This window comes from Silene latifolia, chromosome Y (genome assembly GCF_048544455.1).
Source record: "Silene latifolia isolate original U9 population chromosome Y, ASM4854445v1, whole genome shotgun sequence".
Classification (NCBI taxonomy): Eukaryota; Viridiplantae; Streptophyta; class Magnoliopsida; order Caryophyllales; family Caryophyllaceae; genus Silene; species Silene latifolia.
In genome coordinates, this window is record NC_133538.1 from 43,861,492 (window position 1) to 43,880,902 (window position 19,411).

General features: G+C 38.0%; 1 long non-coding RNA gene across 1 annotated transcript in view; it reads left to right on the top strand.

The window, feature by feature from the left end:
- The first annotated feature begins 266 nt into the window (after positions 1-266).
- Positions 267-19,411, top strand: part of LOC141627123 (uncharacterized) — a 29,027-nt gene continuing 9,882 nt past the window's right edge. Inside the window, exons 1-3 of the long non-coding RNA XR_012536683.1 lie at positions 267-635; positions 720-930; positions 6,960-7,048. This is a non-coding gene — a long non-coding RNA (uncharacterized LOC141627123). The remainder of the gene's footprint in view (positions 636-719; positions 931-6,959; positions 7,049-19,411) is intronic.

The following is a 19,411-nucleotide window of genomic DNA, read 5'->3' on the forward strand; positions in this document are numbered from 1 at the left end:
CTCAAATGCATGTCAGGGCCTGCCGACCGAAAGATTTGAAAATTGCAAAATTTTATTCGCAAAAAAGGCAAGGTTTAAACTTGACTTCTCAAAAATAGTAAGTGTAAAATTTTATTTCACAAAAATAAAAATGTATAAAATTTTATTACCGAGTAAGACATACGTTAAACACGCTTACTTAAAAAGACGAGTGAAAAAGATATACGGGTACATCTATTTTGCCCGTATGGAGATGGATCATTTTTGTTGACACACACAATTGTAATTGACGTATTCATTATTGAATATACTCCACAAAGTTTAGGGAGGATGAGCTTCATTTTGCTTCTTTCATATTCAACTGACCAAACTTTACTTTCCCCTTTTCTAGTTCAATTTCTTCATTTCATCAGAAACCAGTAAATCGTCCTCTTCTTTGATTTGATTTTTTTCCTTAATTCATCTATTGTTGCTCAAAGCATTAAAGCCCAAACGTCCTCGAAGATCAGTGCCTATGCCGCCATAGCCATTATCCCCGCCCCGTCAGAGCATCGCCGAGACTGCTCGTTCATGATATGGGCTGCGATTAGCAGTTTTGTGCCGCCACCTGAGCCCCCAATTGGCGATCGGATTACTGATGTAGGAACCCCGTCGAAGTAAGCGCTTGCTCTTTTTTTTTTATCGATTGATTTCTAATTTGTACCCTTTAAATGATTGCTAAAACGTACTATTCTGATTAGGACGAGATCAGCGTGGATTGCGCCTTGGCCGTCATTCCAGCACTTGATTGGCAACAAGATGGTCGGCGTCGGAGCACCGTTTAACTGGCTCCTGATATAGAAGGAATTCAGCGGAGGTGTGCCGCAATTTGAGCCCCCGATGGGTGACTGGATGTTTGATGAAGTAGCCTCATCGGATCTTGTGATTTTTGATCGGACTTTCTGTCAGATTGTATGTGTTTCTCCCTCTTTATTGACTGATTTCATCTCTCAAATTTTTGCCCTTTTCTTTTTCTTTGTTTTATGTTTTGCTTGGTCTCAGGAACAAATTCATGTGCTCACTGATGATGCATGATGATGTTAATCATGTATAATGATGCATGATAATATATGGTAGATGATGCATGATATTATATGGTAGATGATGCCTGATGCATGACCATAACACTAATTCTAAAGTACTTACTGCAATGGATACTACACTTAGCTAATTGATGATTAACTAAGTTAACATAGAGATGTCTCACATTTCCTTACTAGTCCTGTTAAAATATTTTGATTTTCAAAACGTGCTATTAAGCATGATCCGGAGAGGGGCGGCGTATTCGAATTCGGATAAGAATCCCGCCTTTGACTCCGCTTTTTTTTAGAAAGTTCAGCTTATCGACTTCTACTAGAATTCTTAAATCTTAGTAGCTAATCTGCATCTGACAAGGATGGGTATCTGGTAACTCCGTATTTAATACGGATAAAGATTTCTACTAGCCCCCAGCTTTCTTCTCTTTAAATAGCACTCTCTCTTTAAACTTCTCCATCTCAAAAAATTCTCTTCACTCACAATGTCTCAAAATTTTGAAAACGCTCTAAAATTATGGCTTGACAACCTGACGAAGGATGAAAAGGACTGCGTCATTGGTGTTCAGCTGGGACCCTTGCTGCTATCACTGAAACAAGTTAAGATCTCCTGGGAATTTTTACGCGCTGCTGCTTTATTTTGGGATCCCGAAGTTCACGTATTCCGCTTTGGGGATCATGAGATATGTCCTATAACGGAGGAATTTAGTGCCATCCTAGGATCATCTGTTCAATCTTCTCCCGCGCTTCCTAGTCTCGATGATGATTTAAGAAAAGACTTCAAAGATTACCTGGGCATTACTACTTGTGTTGATGAATTTTTGTACGGACGTAGGGTAAATCTCTGTCGTCTGATCGCGCACTTCACTTCCGCTAGCTATCCCAGGACTATGATTGACTTCCGTTATAAAAAACGGGCATTGGTGTTATGCCTGCTCAACCACTATCTATTTGTAAGCCCTTCCAATGTTTACAGACACGGCTGCCTTCTAAGAGTAGTAAAGCACATGCGCAACGACTGCTCACCTATGCCTCTGGTCTTAGCTGAAACTCTTCATTGCTTAGATACCTTACGCCATAATCCAGAAGCTGCATTCTGCGGTAGCCCCCTGTTATTTCAGGTAATATCTTGTGTCATTCACACAAGTCACATATTTTCCTATTTCTGATTCCTTTTCTCTTTTTTTTTCGATTCCTCCCTTTCTCTTTTTTTTTGATTCCTTTTTTTTTTATTATTTCTGACCTGGTGTGGGTCATTTTGTTTCTGTTTTTTTCCTGACCTGGTGTGGGTCATTTTATGTCTTTTTTTCCTTGAACTGGTGTGGGTCATTTTGTTTCTGTTTTTTTTCCTGACCTGGTGTGGGTCATTTTATGTCGATAAATCTTTGTCCTAGGTATGGCTATAAGAACGTATGCGGCTAGTTGAACGACCTCTCGATCCCAAATCTTATCAACCTCATAGCTTCGCTGGCAGATAAAGAGTTGTGAAAGGGGAGCAGCCACTTAGCTACTGGAGGGAATGGATGAACAGTGAGTTTCCAATTCGTTGGACTGTATCATGGTGGCACATCCCTGCTATGACGGCCCAACGATCCTCTATAGCATACTATAGACTACCTGGCCTTACTCACTCCTCTTTCATATTTCCTTCTCGCTTGTTACGACAATTCGGGCGAAAACAACGAGTACCTTCTTTAGATACTATTTCTCCTGGAATTTCTCCGATGACCCATTCTTATCTACGTAACTGGTACCAATACTGGAATGCACGTAGGTTCTGGACTATACAAAAGGTTCCTGACTCAACCTACATAAGCGATCATTATAAGTTTTGGATGACATCACACTCTATAGAGGAACGCGAATCAGCTCGTCAAGCGGAATGTAGGTTGCAACTTGATGCTATTGAGGTGGGAGAAGGACCTGACCTGACTCAGACAAACTCTAAGACTCAAGACTCGAGTAGAGGACACAAAAGTGGAGGTAGTAGAAGTCTGGTTTGGAAAAGAAAGAAGGATCAGAATGATCCGGATGATCAGAATGAAGCTAGAAAGAAGAGTACAATGGCTAACGAACCTAAGGAGTAACAATAAGTGGAATCTAGAGTCTTATAAATGTAGTTGTAGCTTATTAGGATTGAAATAAAGAGATGGATTATGAACTCTACAAACCTCAAAGTTTGTGTAGGAATTTTTTTTTTTACTGCCATGATAACTCTAGATATAGAATAAGAGGAACGATTGTTAGTTTTCTCCGATTAGTTGCCACTTTTTTTTGAAAACTCCTAATTGGGAGCGATATATATTGATAACGAAACTTGCTACAGATTCTAATATTTTTTTGAACCTGTTACTTTTTTCTAAGTTTTTTGAACCTGTTACTTTTTTTCTAAGTTTTTTTTTTCTTTTTTTCTCTCTTTTTTTTTTTTGAAAAAACCTGACAGGGGTCTCCATTCTGAATTGCTGCCCACTCTGTTTGCATCCTTCTTCGTCTTCTGCTTCCTTGTTCATTCATTCTGCTGTGGTTGTCCTTTATGTCTGACTGCTGCTACTGGACTTCATTCATTATTTTTGGACCTGGTAGGGTCTTTTCTCTTTTGTTTAATAATTTTTTTTTTTTGGACCTGGTAGGGGTCTCCATTCTGATTTTTTTTGTTGTGATTTAGCAGGGGCTTTTTACCATTTTTCTTTAACTTGTGATGGGTCTTCAACTTGGGAGTGATGTGTATCTTCCATTAGACCTGAGAGGGGTCCTTTTTTTTGTTTTTTTTTTACTGTTGCTGCGTTTTTTTATTTTACTCTTTTACTTAACATTAAATTTTCAATTTTTTTTTTTGGTATACTTACACATGATATTTCTTCAACTGATCAAGATTGGTTAATTGAGTGAACTCAACCCCTTCTATGTCTGTCAGTTGCACTGCCCCTCCTTTTAAAATCTTTTTAATTATGTAAGGGCCGGCTCAGTTTGGTTTGAACTTGCCTCTCGGGTCTCTGACCGGTGCCCGTATTTCTTTAAGAACTAAATCTCCATCTTTTAAGTTCCTTGCCCTGCCCTTTTTATTAAAAGAACGAGAAATCCTTCTTTGGTATAACTGAACTTGGTTAAGAGCTGCTAGTCTTTTCTCATCTATTAATAGCAAGTCTTCATATCGAGCTTGTACCCAATCCACTTCCGGTATCTGGCTTTCCAATGCGATTCTAAGAGAGGGAATTTCAAGTTCTATAGGAAGTACTGCCTCCATCCCGTAGACTAATGAATATGGTGTTGCACCGGTTGGTGTTCTAACCGACGTACGATATCCCCATAAGGCGAAAGGCAACTTTGCAGGCCAATCATGATACTTTTCTGTCATCTTTTCAATTATAGTTTACACATTTTTATTCGCCGCTTCCACTGCCCCATTCATTTGTGGTCTATACGTAGACGAGTTACGCTGCTGGATCTTGTAATACGTTAGTAAGGCAGCCACATCTTTCTTAAAATGGGAACCATGATCACTAATCAACTCATGTGGGACACCATACCTACAAATTATATTTTCGGTGATGAACTTGACAACATGTTTAGAAGTCAAGGTAGCATAAGACGCTGCCTCAACTCACTTAGTAGAGTAGTCTATTGCTACTAATATAAATTCATGTCCTCCGGTTCCTTTGGGAGTGATTTTGCCAATTATATCTATGCCCCATATTGAAAATGGCCAAGGTGATGCCAAATTGTACAGCAATGAAGGTGGTATATGCTGTGCATTGGCATAAATCTGGCATTTATGACACTTCTTAACGCACTAAGTACAATCATGTTCCTGTGTCGACCAAAAATATCCTATCCGCATTATCTTTTTTTGCTAACATTCGACCGTTCATGTGCGGTCCGCAAGTACCATTATGCACTTCTTCCATAATTCTTTGAGCTTCCTTTTCATCCACGCATAAAAGGAGTACCCCTTGCTGAGATTTCTTGTACAATTTTCCTCGACTAAGAATAAATTATACTGCAAACCTTTTGATAGCGCGCTGCGTCCTGACATCAGAATCTGGCGGAAAGCCTCTTCCTAAATGGTAGTTCAATACATCTATGAACCATGGTGCATCATCACCATCTACTGTATCATCAAGGGACATAAAGTATGCTGGTTCCTCTCTTCTTTCAATGCATAATGGGATATTTTCTAATTCATTTGGAATATTGATCATCGACGCCAGTTTGGCTAGAGCATCTGCAAATTGGTTTTCATCTCGAGATAAATAAATGAACTTCGGATCGTCAAATTGCTTGAGAATGGTTTCTAGGTATGTTTGGTAAAGTGCCAAGCCCTCACTTTTGACTTTCCATTTTCCCAAAATCTGATTTATAACGAGTGACGAATCTCCGTATACTCTTAAGTTTTTAATCCCCAAGGCTACTACCGCTCGAAGTCCTAATATACACGCTTCATATTCTGCTTCATTATTTGTGACGCTAAAATCTAACTTAACTGAAAGAGGGGTATGTGCCCCATCTGGTGAAATCAAAAGTACCCCTATGCCATATCCCTTTTCCTTGGATGCGCCATCGAAAAATAACTGCCACGCTTCATCATCTATAACAAATATTTCCTCGTTAGGGAAGTTGTATGCTTCCTGTTTGTCTTCTGAAATGGGAAAATCAGCTAGGTAATCAGAAATTGCCTTTCCATTAATCGATTTAAGAGCCATAAATGTAAGATCGAACTCAGCAAGCATCATGGTCCATCTTGCTATTCTGCCGCTAAGATTTGGCTTTTCAAAGAGATACTTGAGAGGGTTCATTCGTGATATGACATGAATTGTGTGGGTCAACATGTAGTGCCTTAACTTCTTGGTGGCCCACACTAATGCTAGACATGATTTCTCGATTGGAGAATAATTGGTTTCGTATTCCAGGAATTTTTTGCTCAGGTAGTGAATTGCTTTTTCTTGACCATCCTGAACTTGTGCTAACATTACACCCATTGATGTCTCGGTTACTGTCAAGTATAAGAGAAGTGGTAGTCCAGGTCTTGGAGGGACCAGGATTGGTGGGTTTTCTAAGTATTTTTTAAATTTTTCAAATGCTTGCTGACATTGTTCATCCCATTCAAGGGATGCCCCTTTCTTTAGTTTCTTTAAAATTGGTTCACACACCATGGTAAGCTTGGATATAAAACGATTAATGTATTGTAACTGCCCCAAAAATGCCCGAACTTGCTCCTCTGTTTTTGGTGGTGGCATATTTCTAATTGCCTTGATTTTGGATGGATCAGCCTCAATGCCTCTATTACTAATAACATATCCTAAAAGCTTCCCAGAGATAACCCCGAAAGCACATTTTTGCGGGTTGAGTCGAACATTATATTTTCGGAGCCTATCGAAGAATTTTTGTAACGCGGTCGTATGACCTTCTCTATCTAATGACTTTACTATCATATCATCTACATAGACCTCGACCTCCTTGTGCATCATGTCATGCAATAGTGTTGTGGCGGTCCTTTGGTAAGTGGCTCCTGCATTTTTAAGTCCAAATGGCATAACCGTATAACAATATGTTCCCCATTCAGTGAGGAATGTAGTTTCCTCCATATCTTCCTCGGCCATTTTAATTTGATTATACCCCGTGTAACCTTCCATAAAAGAAAGTAGAGCATGACCAGCCATGTTATCCACTAAAATGTCAATATGGGGCAGTGAAAAATTGTCTTTTAGACTTGCTTTATTAAGGTCCCTATAGTCAACACACATTCTGACCTTTCCGTCTTTTTTGGGTACCGGAACAACATTTTCCACCCACTATGGGTAGTTAGCTACTCTTATAAAACCTGCATCTAATTGCTTTTGTATTTCTCTTTTATTTTTAATGCCCATTCTGATTTCATCCTTCTAAGTCTCTGTTTTATGGGTTTTGCAGCAGGATAAAGTGGGATAGTATGTTCAACAATTTCTCTGTCTATGTCGGGCATATCTTTATAAGACCAGGCAAACACGTCACGATATTCTGTGAGTACTTTAATCAAACTCGCTCGTTCTTCTGAGTTTAGTGACAATCCAATCTTTATTTCTTTCTTATATTGATCTGTGCCTATATTTATTAATTCCGTTTCCTTAATTATTGATGTTTTATTTTCCTGATGTGTTAATGCTTTTATTATATCTTTTGGCGACTCATCTTCATCGGAAACTAAACAATCAGAATAAGAAATGGGAGGGGTAGAAGAACCAGACAAGTAATTGAAAGCTATTTTATTGTCCTTGGAAAGAAGTACAATAAGGAGTAGATCACTAGACTCGGAATTTGAACTTGAATTAGAATTAAGAGGGGAACTCCCCGACTCAGCATGAAAAGAAATAGGGTTAAACCCCGACTCATTTAGGACACTAGACTTGATAACACTAGACTCGATCGAGGAAGGGAAGGGTGAAAACCCCTGCTTGCTAGACTCTGACTGACTCTCTGTCTCAGACTCGGTTTCAGACTCGGGTTCGGACTCAGCTTCCTCAAACATAGGCCCTTCCCCCACACTGATTTTGATACTCTTTCCATTAGTTGTAGTCCACTTCCAGGTTTTACGACATCCATGCTCCATGTTATTGTTGTAATGTGTTGTGATTAGCTTAGAAGGGTCAAAGTTGATGTCTTGAAGTGCCATGACAAAATGGTCTGAGAGTTTTATGGGTGCCTGTCCAAAGAGTAAACCAAAGGCATTATTATTTGTTTTTGGAATCCAATCGTTGGTTGGCATTTTTAATGGGAGGGGAAGTGCCTCCTCATAAAAGTGACAGTCCTCAAATATTTCAAATCCGGGAACTTTTTGTTTTGTCTTTTCGACAAAGAATGGTTCTGGAAAGTTAAAATATGGAAAATAATCACCTTCTTTGACAAATTGTCCATTTAATGTGTGTGGATATGCACCTATTGTTTGATTTGTAGGTCTATTGTCTCTCTTAGCAGCTTTTTCCTTCATTATTTTTGTCAATGCTTCTCTTATTTCTTTCTTGGATGGCTGAAACCCTAAACCAAAGAGGTCGTGTTTGATTCGGTTAAGTGAAGGGTCGGATGCCCTTTTGGGAGTCATACCAAGTGTTGTGCCATGCATGTAGCCGCTGTTTTTCATTATTAAGTTCACAGTAGTATTTGCATAATAGGGGTTAATTTTTTTACCAATGGGTTGTGACTCGTCTTCTATGAAAGCAACCTCTTCGTTGAAACCCCATAGGTCTATGTCATCTTCACCATGGTTAACTTGCAATACTGGATTGGGTGTGATTTCAACTCTGGAAGGTGATGCATCTAGTGTGGGAATTATCTGTATGCCTCCCATTAATTATAAGGATTATAACGAAATTATTGTTATAAAAACTAGTCATAAAAGAATTGCATAAACAAAATAGAAAAGAGATGAAGATTCAACCTTCGGTCCTAGCAGAATTGGCCTAAGAACAATATCGGAATTATATTCGCCTATTAATTACACCCAAGATATTCCGAGAAATGCCCCTCAAATTGCTAGAATGAGATTCCCAATTTTCTGTAAATATTAGGGTTTTTTTGTGTGATTTTCTGATGAGAGAAATGATGAGCAAAATTAGGTCAAGAAAAAATAATCTCCTACTCTTATTATATCCGAAAAATAAGAGAAGTCAAGGAAGATCTTTTCCTTTCCTAAATTTCGGCCAATATTACCGAAATAATAAGGAGTATTATTTCCTTATTTTCGGTTTTGGCAACTACCGAAAATGAGGATAAAAAAATCCTTATTTTCGGTTATTACAAAAATGTATAAAATGTGTATAATTATAAATCGTCATTTATTTTATTCCGTATTAATAAGCCTACACACAACAGCTTGCAGTCGATATATTAATGCTTGTCTATAATAAATAATTATGACAATATTGTATCATATATACGTTAACTAGCTAATTAAATATAACCGATTACATTTAATTACGAATTAACATATTAATTCGTCCAAGCTTAACATTATATACATTGATTAAGTATAACATATTATATTCAATTTACGAATTGACAGTTATTTCGTCTCAGCTAATATTATTTAATCGGCATTAAATAATCGTCTCATCAACACGTTGACTAACTGTTTAGTCATATAAGGCATCAATGTGATTACATTTCCATAACCACATATCTCAAACACATCCTTTAGGTGTGACCTTTAGGGACCAGTTGATCACCGCCATCAGTATGATAATAACGTCAACTTTCTCGCAAGCCAACCGTTATTAAGTAATCGTTAATCAACTGATAAAATACGAAGTATACCCTTGTGAACCTTTAAGAGATTTATAAATGTTATCATACTAATTTGTGGAGGACACAAGCTCCAACAAACTCCCACTTGTCCTCACAAGTGTATGTGCGATAACCGATTCTCATATCCTAAAATTTCTCCCACTCAATGTAAAACAATTTGCAAAATCTGTATTCACAAAGGTCGTATTTTACAAGTGATCATTATCAAGAGTGGTTTCCCCGACTAGAGAGTAACTTAACTGATAAACGAATCATCATTCGAGCATGGCCATGCATTTCAGTTACAACTCCTCGAGTGGCCCTGAGAAAAAAGTATACCTGATAAAGGTTGGATATTTTCCTCAACTCGAATCCTGCAGATATAAGCACAATATGAAATGACCCAGAAAAAATCTACTTAGCCTCCAGTTACGGCAGACCATGAGAAAGAAACCAAAGTCACCCAAAAACTGCCTTAATCTCAAGAGACAGTCGATAGTCAAAAGAATCGACTCTAGGAACACAATGGATGTCCTAACCACGACCTGGCACCGAATGTTTTTAAACATTTAGGACTCCATTACGTTGTCACAAAAATTTGTCCTACGATGTATTGTTATAATCTCGCATCTGTGATCGATCAGTCAACCGTTTGACTTATGGCTCGTTGAACCCACCATCAATCGACTGCACAATATAATAGCCAGAGTTATCAGCTTATTAAGGCAATTATGGACCAAACAAAATATAATGTAATTCAGTTCACTTTGTGGCGTTCAATGTTGTCAGAACAATCCACATGAAAAACAAAATATTATAAAAACGATGAAGTTATAAATAGTATATGAAAAAGATAATGTATCAAATCCATAATCAACTACTACAACTTAGGAACACATTTAATTCCCATAGAAATAATGTGCCCTTCATGCTTATCAAAATTCAACGGTTTAGTGAGAGGGTCCGCGATGTTATCATCCAAAGCTATCTTGTCAATCACTATCTCTTCTTGCTCCACGTAATCACGGATTAGGTGAGCTTTCCGATGTACATGTCTAGATTTGTTGCTAGACTTTGGCTCCTTAGCCTGGAAGATGGCACCTCTATTGTCACAATAGATGGTGATCGGGTCATTCGAACTAGGAACTATCGTAAGTCCTTGTAAGAATTGACGCATCCATATCGCTTCCTTTGCTGCCTCCGAAGCGGCATAATACTCAGATTTAGTGGTAGAATCTGCTACAACACTCTGTTTGGAACTCTTCCAGCTAACCGCAGCACCATTAAGAGTGAAGACGAACCCGGACTGAGATTTTGAATCATCTCGATCCGTTTGGAAGCTAGCATATGCGTAACCGATTGCGCATAGCTTAGTATCGCCTCCATAAGTCAATACCCTATCCTTAGTCCTCCGTAGGTACTTGAGGATATTTTTAACAGCTATCCAGTGTGTTTCACCTGGATTCTTTTGGTACCGACTCGTCATACTCAATGTATATGCCACGTTTGGACGTGTGCATATCATGGCATACATGATTGATCCTATTGCAGATGCATAAGGAACACGACTCATGCGCTCAATCTCTTCAGGCGTCGTGGGTGACTGAGACTTGCTCAATTGCATCCCAGACGTCATTGGAAGGTTCCCCTTCTTGGAGTTGGTCATGCTGAACTTCTCAAGAATCTTATCCAAATAAGACTCCTGACTAAGTGATAACGTCCGTCGTGATCTATCTCGGTAGATACGGATTCCCAATATACGTTGTGCTTCACCCAGATCTTTCATCTGGAAATGGTTCTTCAACCATCCTTTAACCGAAGATAAGAGAGGAATATCATTCCCAATCCAGAGTATGTCATCGATATACAATATCAAGAATACAATCTTGCTCCCACTCGACTTGATATATAAGCATGGTTCCTCGACCGATCGAGTGAACCATACTCTTTTATCACCTGGTCGAAACGATGATTCCAACTCCGAGAAGCTTGCTTAAGTCCATAAATTGAGCACTTAAGCTTGCATACTTTCTTAGGATGTTCAGGATCTATGAAACCTTCGGGTTGCACCATGTACAACTCTTCCTCCAAATAACCGTTTAAGAAGGCTGTTTTCACGTCAATTTGCCAAATTTCATAGTCATGAAATGCGGCAATCGCTAAGATTATCCAAATGGAACGTAGAATGACTACAGGTGCAAAAATCTCATTGTAATGCAATCTGTGCACTTGAGTGAAACCTTTTGCCACTAGTCGTGCCTTATAGGTATCTGGTTGCGCGTCTACAGAACGCTTTATTTTGTAAAGCCATTTGCACTGTAGAGGTTTTACCTTATTAGGTAAATCAACAACATCCCATACGACATTCTCATACATGGAGTCCATCTCGGATTGCATGGCTTCGAGCCATAGCTTTGAGTCGGAACAGGCCATATCACCTTTATAGGTAGCGGGTTTATTACTCTCTAGGAGCAAAACGTCATTCTCCTCGACCATACCAATGTATCTGTCCGGAGGATTAAAGACTCTACCCGACCTCCTAGGTTCCTCAGGAATATTAACCGTATCATTAGTTGGAGGAACAACTTCCTCCATCTGTTCCTCGGTTGTTGGTTCTGGAATCTCCGACAGCTCGAAGGTTCTATTACTCGTCTTGTACTCGAGAAATTCTTTCTCTAAGAACGTCGCACTAGCCGCAACAAAAACTCGATGTTCGGTAGGCGAATAGAAGTAATGACCAAACGTTCCTTTTGGATAACCTATAAAGTATGTCTTGACCGATCGCGGGCCGAGCTTATCCTCGTGTCTCCACTTGACATAAGCCTCGCAGCCCCAAACCCGAATAAAGGACAAGTTAGGGACCGTTACCTTCCACATTTCATATGGAGTCTTGTCGACAGCTTTAGTCGGACTTCGGTTAAGTATAAGAGCAGCTGACAAAAGAGCAAAACCCCATAATGAATCAGGTACTACCGTGTGACTCATCATGGATCGAACCATATCAAGTAATGTGCGATTTCTCCGTTCGGACACACCATTCAATTGAGGTGTTCCAGGTGGAGGTAACTGCAAAACGATTCCGCAGTCTTTAAGGTGTTGATCGAACTCATTTGAAAGATATTCGCCACCCCGATCTGAATGGAGTGCTTTAACCTTTCTACCCAGTTGGTTCTTAACCCTGTTCTGGTATTCCTTGAATTTCTCAAAGGACTCACTTTTATGCTTCATCAAGTAGACATATCTTTATCTACTCAAATCGTCCGTGAAAGTGATAAAATATCTATAGCCATCTCTAGCGGTAATTGACATAGGTCCACAAACATCAGTATGTATGAGTCCTAATAGGTCACTAGCGCGCATTCCAACACCTTTGAAGGAAATTCGAGTCATTTTGCCAATGAGACATTATTCACACGTGCCATATGTAGAAAATTCGAATGCGGGAATAGTCCCATTATCGACGAGTTTCTTTACACGTTTCTCATTTATGTGTCCCATTCGACAATGCCATAGATAGGTTTGATCTATTTCACCAACTTTTAATTTCTTATTATTCACGTGTAATACTTCCGTGGTTTGATCTAAGATGTAAATTCCATTCATGGAAACCGCTTTGCCATAAATCATTACATTGAAAGAGAAAATAAAGCTATTATCCTTTATTAAAAATAAAATCCGTCTTGATCAAGCACGGAAACTGAAATAATGTTCTTAGACAAACTGGGTACATAGTAACAGTTATTTAAAAATAACTCTAAACCACTAGGGAGTTGGATTACATATGTTCCCTTCGAGGCAGCAGCAACTCTAGCTCCATTCCCGACTCGCAGGTCCACATCACCCTTTCCGAGAGGTGTGATGTTTCTTAGGCCCTGCAATTGATTACACAGATGAGAACCACAACCAGTATCAAGTACCCAAGTTCCGAAACTTGCATGGTTAATCTCAATCAAACGAATATAAGATGACATAACAACAGGAACGACGCGGCCTGCTTTAATCTCCTCACGGTACACGGGATAGTTCCTCCTCCAATGTCCAGTCTTGTGACAATGGTGGCACTCAATGTCACCGCCCTTGCTCTTTGCCTTTCTCTGTGAGCCACTAGTCTCACCAGACCCACTCTTACCGTTTCCTGGCTTTTTAAACTTTGGCTTACCTACAGTTAGGTCGCCTGGAGCTTTGCCCTTACCTTTACCCTTGTTGGAAATCGTGAGAACATCCTGCTTCATGCTCCCACTCAATTTCATATCCTTCTCGGTCTGTACGAGAAGTGAGTGTAGCTCATAAAGACTTTTCTGTAAGTCATTCATGTAGTAGTTCGCACTGAAAAGGGCAAAACCATCATGAAGAGAATGAAGCATTCGGTCAATGACAATGCTCTCACTGATTTTGCAATCAAGTGCCTCCAATTTCTCGACATTCTCAATCATGTTGAGAATGTGTGGGCTAACCGGTTGGCCCTTCTGGAGTTTCGTATCAAAGAAGCGACAGGTATGCTCATAAGTAACGATTCTCGGTGCTTTTGAGAACTCGTTAGTGAGCGTGGTGAAAATCTTGTTTGCACCCTGGGCAATGAAGCGTCTCTGCAAATTGGTTTCCATTGCAAAGATGAGTACGTTCTTTATCGCACCCGCTTCCATGACGAAATCACTATAAGCAAGTGACTCGTTAACTCCTGCATTGGGAGCTGGTTTGACCGGTATTGGCTCATTTAAGTACTTGAGCTTACCGTTAGCAATGACAGCATTCCGTAGTGCTGCCTCCCAGTCCGCAAAGTTGGACCCATCATTCTTCAGTCGTGTGAACTGATTCATGTTGTCCATAAAAACTTTAAACCAGGACTCGCGTCCAAGTGTGGCACTAGGCATTGGGATTTCATTATTTCCAGCCATTAGTTGTAACAGTATTATCGATATAAAACGTATTCTACAATGCGAGAAGAAGAATAAAAATAATAAGCATGCTCATCGTTATGATTTAAGTCTTATGCAATACTGTTATAACGCGAAGTCTCATGCATTTATACAATTGACCTTCCTCAAGAATTATATAAATGACCCCAAGACTCAATTATCTGTAAATTGATAAGCCAACCTTTTGGCTAATTCTACTGTTAGAATTCTTGGTCGATAAATTTCTGTAAATTTTATCTTTAGTCCATCATAATCACGAGAAACTCTTCGGACTATAATGTTGAGAGAAACTAAGTCAACACAAACTACTTACTCAACGTCGAAGGGGTCATATTATGGCTACCGACGATGAAGAGATTCATAGTTGTTTGCCCTTATAAAGACTAATCTTAATTTCCGTTTTAGAGGAAGATCCCATCAACTTTATTTTAATTCATTTTAAGTGAACTAATATCTAACATGCGTGAATGAATTAACTAAGGTGATGGCTTAATAAACATGTGAGATCTGTATGTCTATGAAAACTAACATACAAGCTATATGTGTCAATTTTCATGCATTTTAGTAGGTGGTTTGGTTTTAGGCGGAAAATGATGCACTAACTAGCATGTGAATGAAAAGCAATAAAGAACGGTAAAACGTAAAACAAAATAATGTCCTAGTGTGGCCTATCCTATCAAAATGAACATAAATACAACTTTGGAATCCATCCATGGACCCGAGAAGCTTGTCTTGATGTTCCATCTTGATCCATGTAGCGGGAGTGAGCTCCAATCTCCATCTTTAGTCTTTTCAAAAAATTATAATTTAAAATTACATAATAAACCTATTTAAATTCTAATTTCAAAACCGTAATAAAAGAAAACCAAACGGAGATACGAGATCTCAAATTACATTAAAAATTATGTTCCCATCACTACGAAAACATAATTTGACTAAGGCCGCACTAGGTATTACAAATTACAACCGATTGCAAAAATACGTAAATAAAACCATTCAACGATTCATTCAACTAAAATAAAATGCATCAACTAAAAAAAATTAAACATGCAAGACATAATTCTTTAATTATGTAGATTAATTTTATCCAAACCACCTATTTAAATGATCAAATTAAGTGACAATTCCTCAATTAATCATATTAATTTTAATCTTAATTCACATTAAACTTGTAATATGAATTTAATCCATTCATTATTTTAAACTTCTTTAAAATAATTAGGTATCTATGAATTATGAACCGCTTCACAATAATTTATCATACATTGTAAATTTAATGTATAATCAATCTAGGCCAAAACAAACCAAACAAAACCGAAAAAAATTTCTTTTTTTTTTCTTTTGGTTTTGGCAAAACAGGGGGAAACACGTAATTTTTTTTTTTAAATTCCCAGCTAGTCTCGGCATAACAGCAACACCAAAAACAATTTTTTTTCTTTTGCTGCTCACGGCTGAACAGCCCTAAACAAAAAAACAGAATTTTTTTTTTTCTTTTTACGGCTGAAAAAAATAAAAACGAAACAACCCTAATTTTTTTCAACTCGGCATTTTGCCCTAAAACAAAAAATCTTTAGATGAAAGAATTTGTTTGTAGTTGCTATTAGAACAAGATTAGCATATAAATTAATGATACATGATTAACCATATAGGCTAAAAACTATATAGCAAAACAAATTATCATCATCAATCAAAACTATTCCATTTACATTTTAATTTAATCCTCATTAAATTAAACATCTACAAATTCATCATATAATCATTTTAACTTATTAAAACAGCAAAATGAATGAATCAAAATGGAAATAATCATCAAAAATTGAAGAAAAATTTCGGCACAAAAAAATTTGCCCTGGGCAAAACAAAAATACACGGCCGAAAAAAAATTTTCCGATTCAAATTAATTGTTCAAATTCAATTATGAAATTCATCAAAAATAATTTCGTGGCCTTGGCTCTGATACCACTTGTGGGAATTATCTGTATGCTTTCCATTAATTATAGGGATTAAAACGAAATTATTGTTATGAAAACTAGTCATAAAAGAATTTCATAAACAAAATAGAAAAGAGATGAAGATTCAACCTTCGGTCCTAGCAGAATTGGCCTAAGAACAATATCGCAATGATATTCGCCTATTAGTTGCACCCAAGATGGTCCGAGAAATGCCCCTCAAATTGCTAGAATGAGATTCCCAATTTTCTGTAAATATTAGGGTTTTTTTTGTGTGATTTTCTGATGAGAGAAATGATGAGCAAAATTAGGTCAAGAAAAAATAATCTCCTACTCTTATTATATCCGAAAAATAAGAGAAGTCAAGGGATATCTTTTCCTTTCCTAAATTTCGGCCAATATTACCGAAATAATAAGGAGTATTATTTCCTTATTTTCGGTTTTGGCAACTACCGAAAATGAGGATAAAAAAATCCTTATTTTCGGTTATTCCAAAATTGTATAAAATGTGTATAATTATAATTCGTCATTTATTTTATTCCGTATTAATAAGTCTACACACAACAGCTTGCAGTCGATATATTAATGCCGGTCTATAATAAATAATTATGACAATATTGTATAATATATACGTTAACTAGCTAATTAAATATAACTGATTACATTTAATTACGAATTAACATATTAATTTGTCCAAGCTTAACATTATATACATTGATTAAATATAACATATTATATTCAATTTACGAATTGATGATTAATTAAATCTCGGCTAATATTATTTAATCGGCATTAAATAATCGTCTCATCAACACGTTGACTAACTGTTTAGTCATATAAGGCATCAATGTGATTACATTTCCATAACCACATCTCTCAAACACATCCTTTAGGTTTGACCTTTAGGGACCAGTTGATCACCGCCATCAGTATGATAATAACGTCAAACTTTCTAGCAAGCCAACCGTTATTAAGTAATCGTTAATCAACTGATAAAATATGAAGTATACCCTTGTGAACCTTTAAGAGATTTATAAATGTTATCACACTAATTTGTGGAGGACACAAGCTCCAACAAACTCCTACTTGTCCTCACAAGTGTATGTGCGATAACCGATTCTCATATCCTAAAATTTCTCCCACTTAATGTAAAACAATTTGCAAAATCTATATTCACAAAGGTCGTATTTTACAAGTGATCATTATCAAGAGTGGTTTCCCCGACTAGAGAGTAACTTAACTGATAAACGAATCATCATTCGAGCATGGCCATGCATTTCAGTTACAACTCCTCGAGTGGCCCTGAGAAATAACTATACCTGATAAAGGTTGGATATTTTCCTCAACTCGAATCCTGCAGATATAAGCACAGTATGAAATGACCCAGAAAAAATCTACTTAGCCTCAAGTTACGGCAGACCGTGAGAAAGAAACCAAAGTCACCCAAAAACTGCCTTAATCTCAAGAGACAGTCGATAGTCAAAAGAATCGACTCTAGGAACACAATAGATGTCCTATCCACGATCTGGCACCGAATGTTTTTAAACATTTAGGACTCCATTACGTTGTCACAAAAATTTGTCCTACGAGGTATCGTTATAATCTCGCATATGTGATCGATCAGTCAACCGTTTGACTTATGGCTCGTTGAACCCACCATCAATCGACTGCACAATATAATAGCCAGAGTTATCAGCTCATTAAGGCGATTACGGACCAACTAAAATATAATGTAATTCAGTTCACTTTGTGGCGTTCTATGTTGTCAGTACAATCCATATGAAAAACAAAATATTATAAAAACGATGAAGTTATAAATAGTATATGAAAAAGATAATGTATCAAATCCATAATCAACTACTACAACTCAGGAACACGTTTAATTCCCATGGAAATAATTTGCCCTTCATGCTTATCAAAATTCAACGGCTTAGTGAGAGGGTCCGCGATGTTATCATCCGAAGCTATCTTGTCAATCACTATCTCTTCTTGCTCCACGTAATCACGGATCAGGTGAGTTTTCCGATGTACATGTCTAGATTTGTTGCTAGACTTTGGCTCCTCAGCCTGGAAGATGACACCTCTATTGTCACAATAGATGTTGATCGGGTCATTCGAACTAGGAACTATCGTAAGTCCTTGTAAGAATTGACGCATCCATATCGTTTCCTTTGCTGCCTCCGAAGCGGCATAGTACTCGGATTCAGTGGTAGAATCTGCTACAACACTCTGTTTGGAACTCTTCCAGCTGACCACAACACCATTAAGAGTGAAGACGAACCCGGACTGAGATTTTGAATTATCTCGATCCGTTTGGAAGCTAGCATCTGCGTAACCGATTGCGCATAGCTTAGTATCGCCTCCATAAGTCAATACCCTATCCTTAGTCCTCCGTAGGTACTTGAGGATATTTTTAACAGCTATCCAGTGTGTTTCACCAGGATTCTTTTGGTACCGACTCGTTATACTCAATGCATATGCCACGTCTGGACGTGTGCATATCATGGCATACATGATTGAAACTATTGCAGATGCATAAGGAACACAACTCATGCGCTCAATCCCTTCAGGCGTCGTGGGTGACTGAGACTTGCTCAACTGCATCCCAGACGTCATTGGAAGGTTCCCCTTCTTGGAGTTGGTCATGCTGAACTTCTCAAGAATCTTATCCAAATAAGACTCCTGACTAAGTGATAACGTCCGTCGTGATCTATCTCGGTAGATACGGATTCCCAAAATACGTTGTGCCTCACCCAGATCTTTCATCTGGAAATGGTTCTTCAACCATCCTTTAACCGAAGATAAGAGAGGAATATCATTCTCAATCAAGAGTATGTCATCGACATACAATATCAAGAATACAATCTTGCTCCCACTCGACTTGATATATAAGCATGGTTCCTCGACCGATCGAGTGAAACCATACTCTTTTATCACCTGGTCGAAACGATGATTCCAACTCCGAGAAGCTTGCTTAAGTCCATAAATGGAGCGCTTAAGCTTGCATACTTTCTTAGGATGTTCAGGATCTATGAAACCTTCGGGTTGCACCATAAACAACTCTTCCTCTAAATAACCGTTTAAGAAGGCGGTTTTCACGTCCATTTTCTAAATTTCATAGTCATGAAATGCGGCAATCGCTAAGATTATCCGAATGGAACGTAGCATGACTACAGGTGCAAAAATCTCATCGTAATGCAATCCGTGCACTTGAGTGAAACCTTTTGCCACTAGTCGTGCC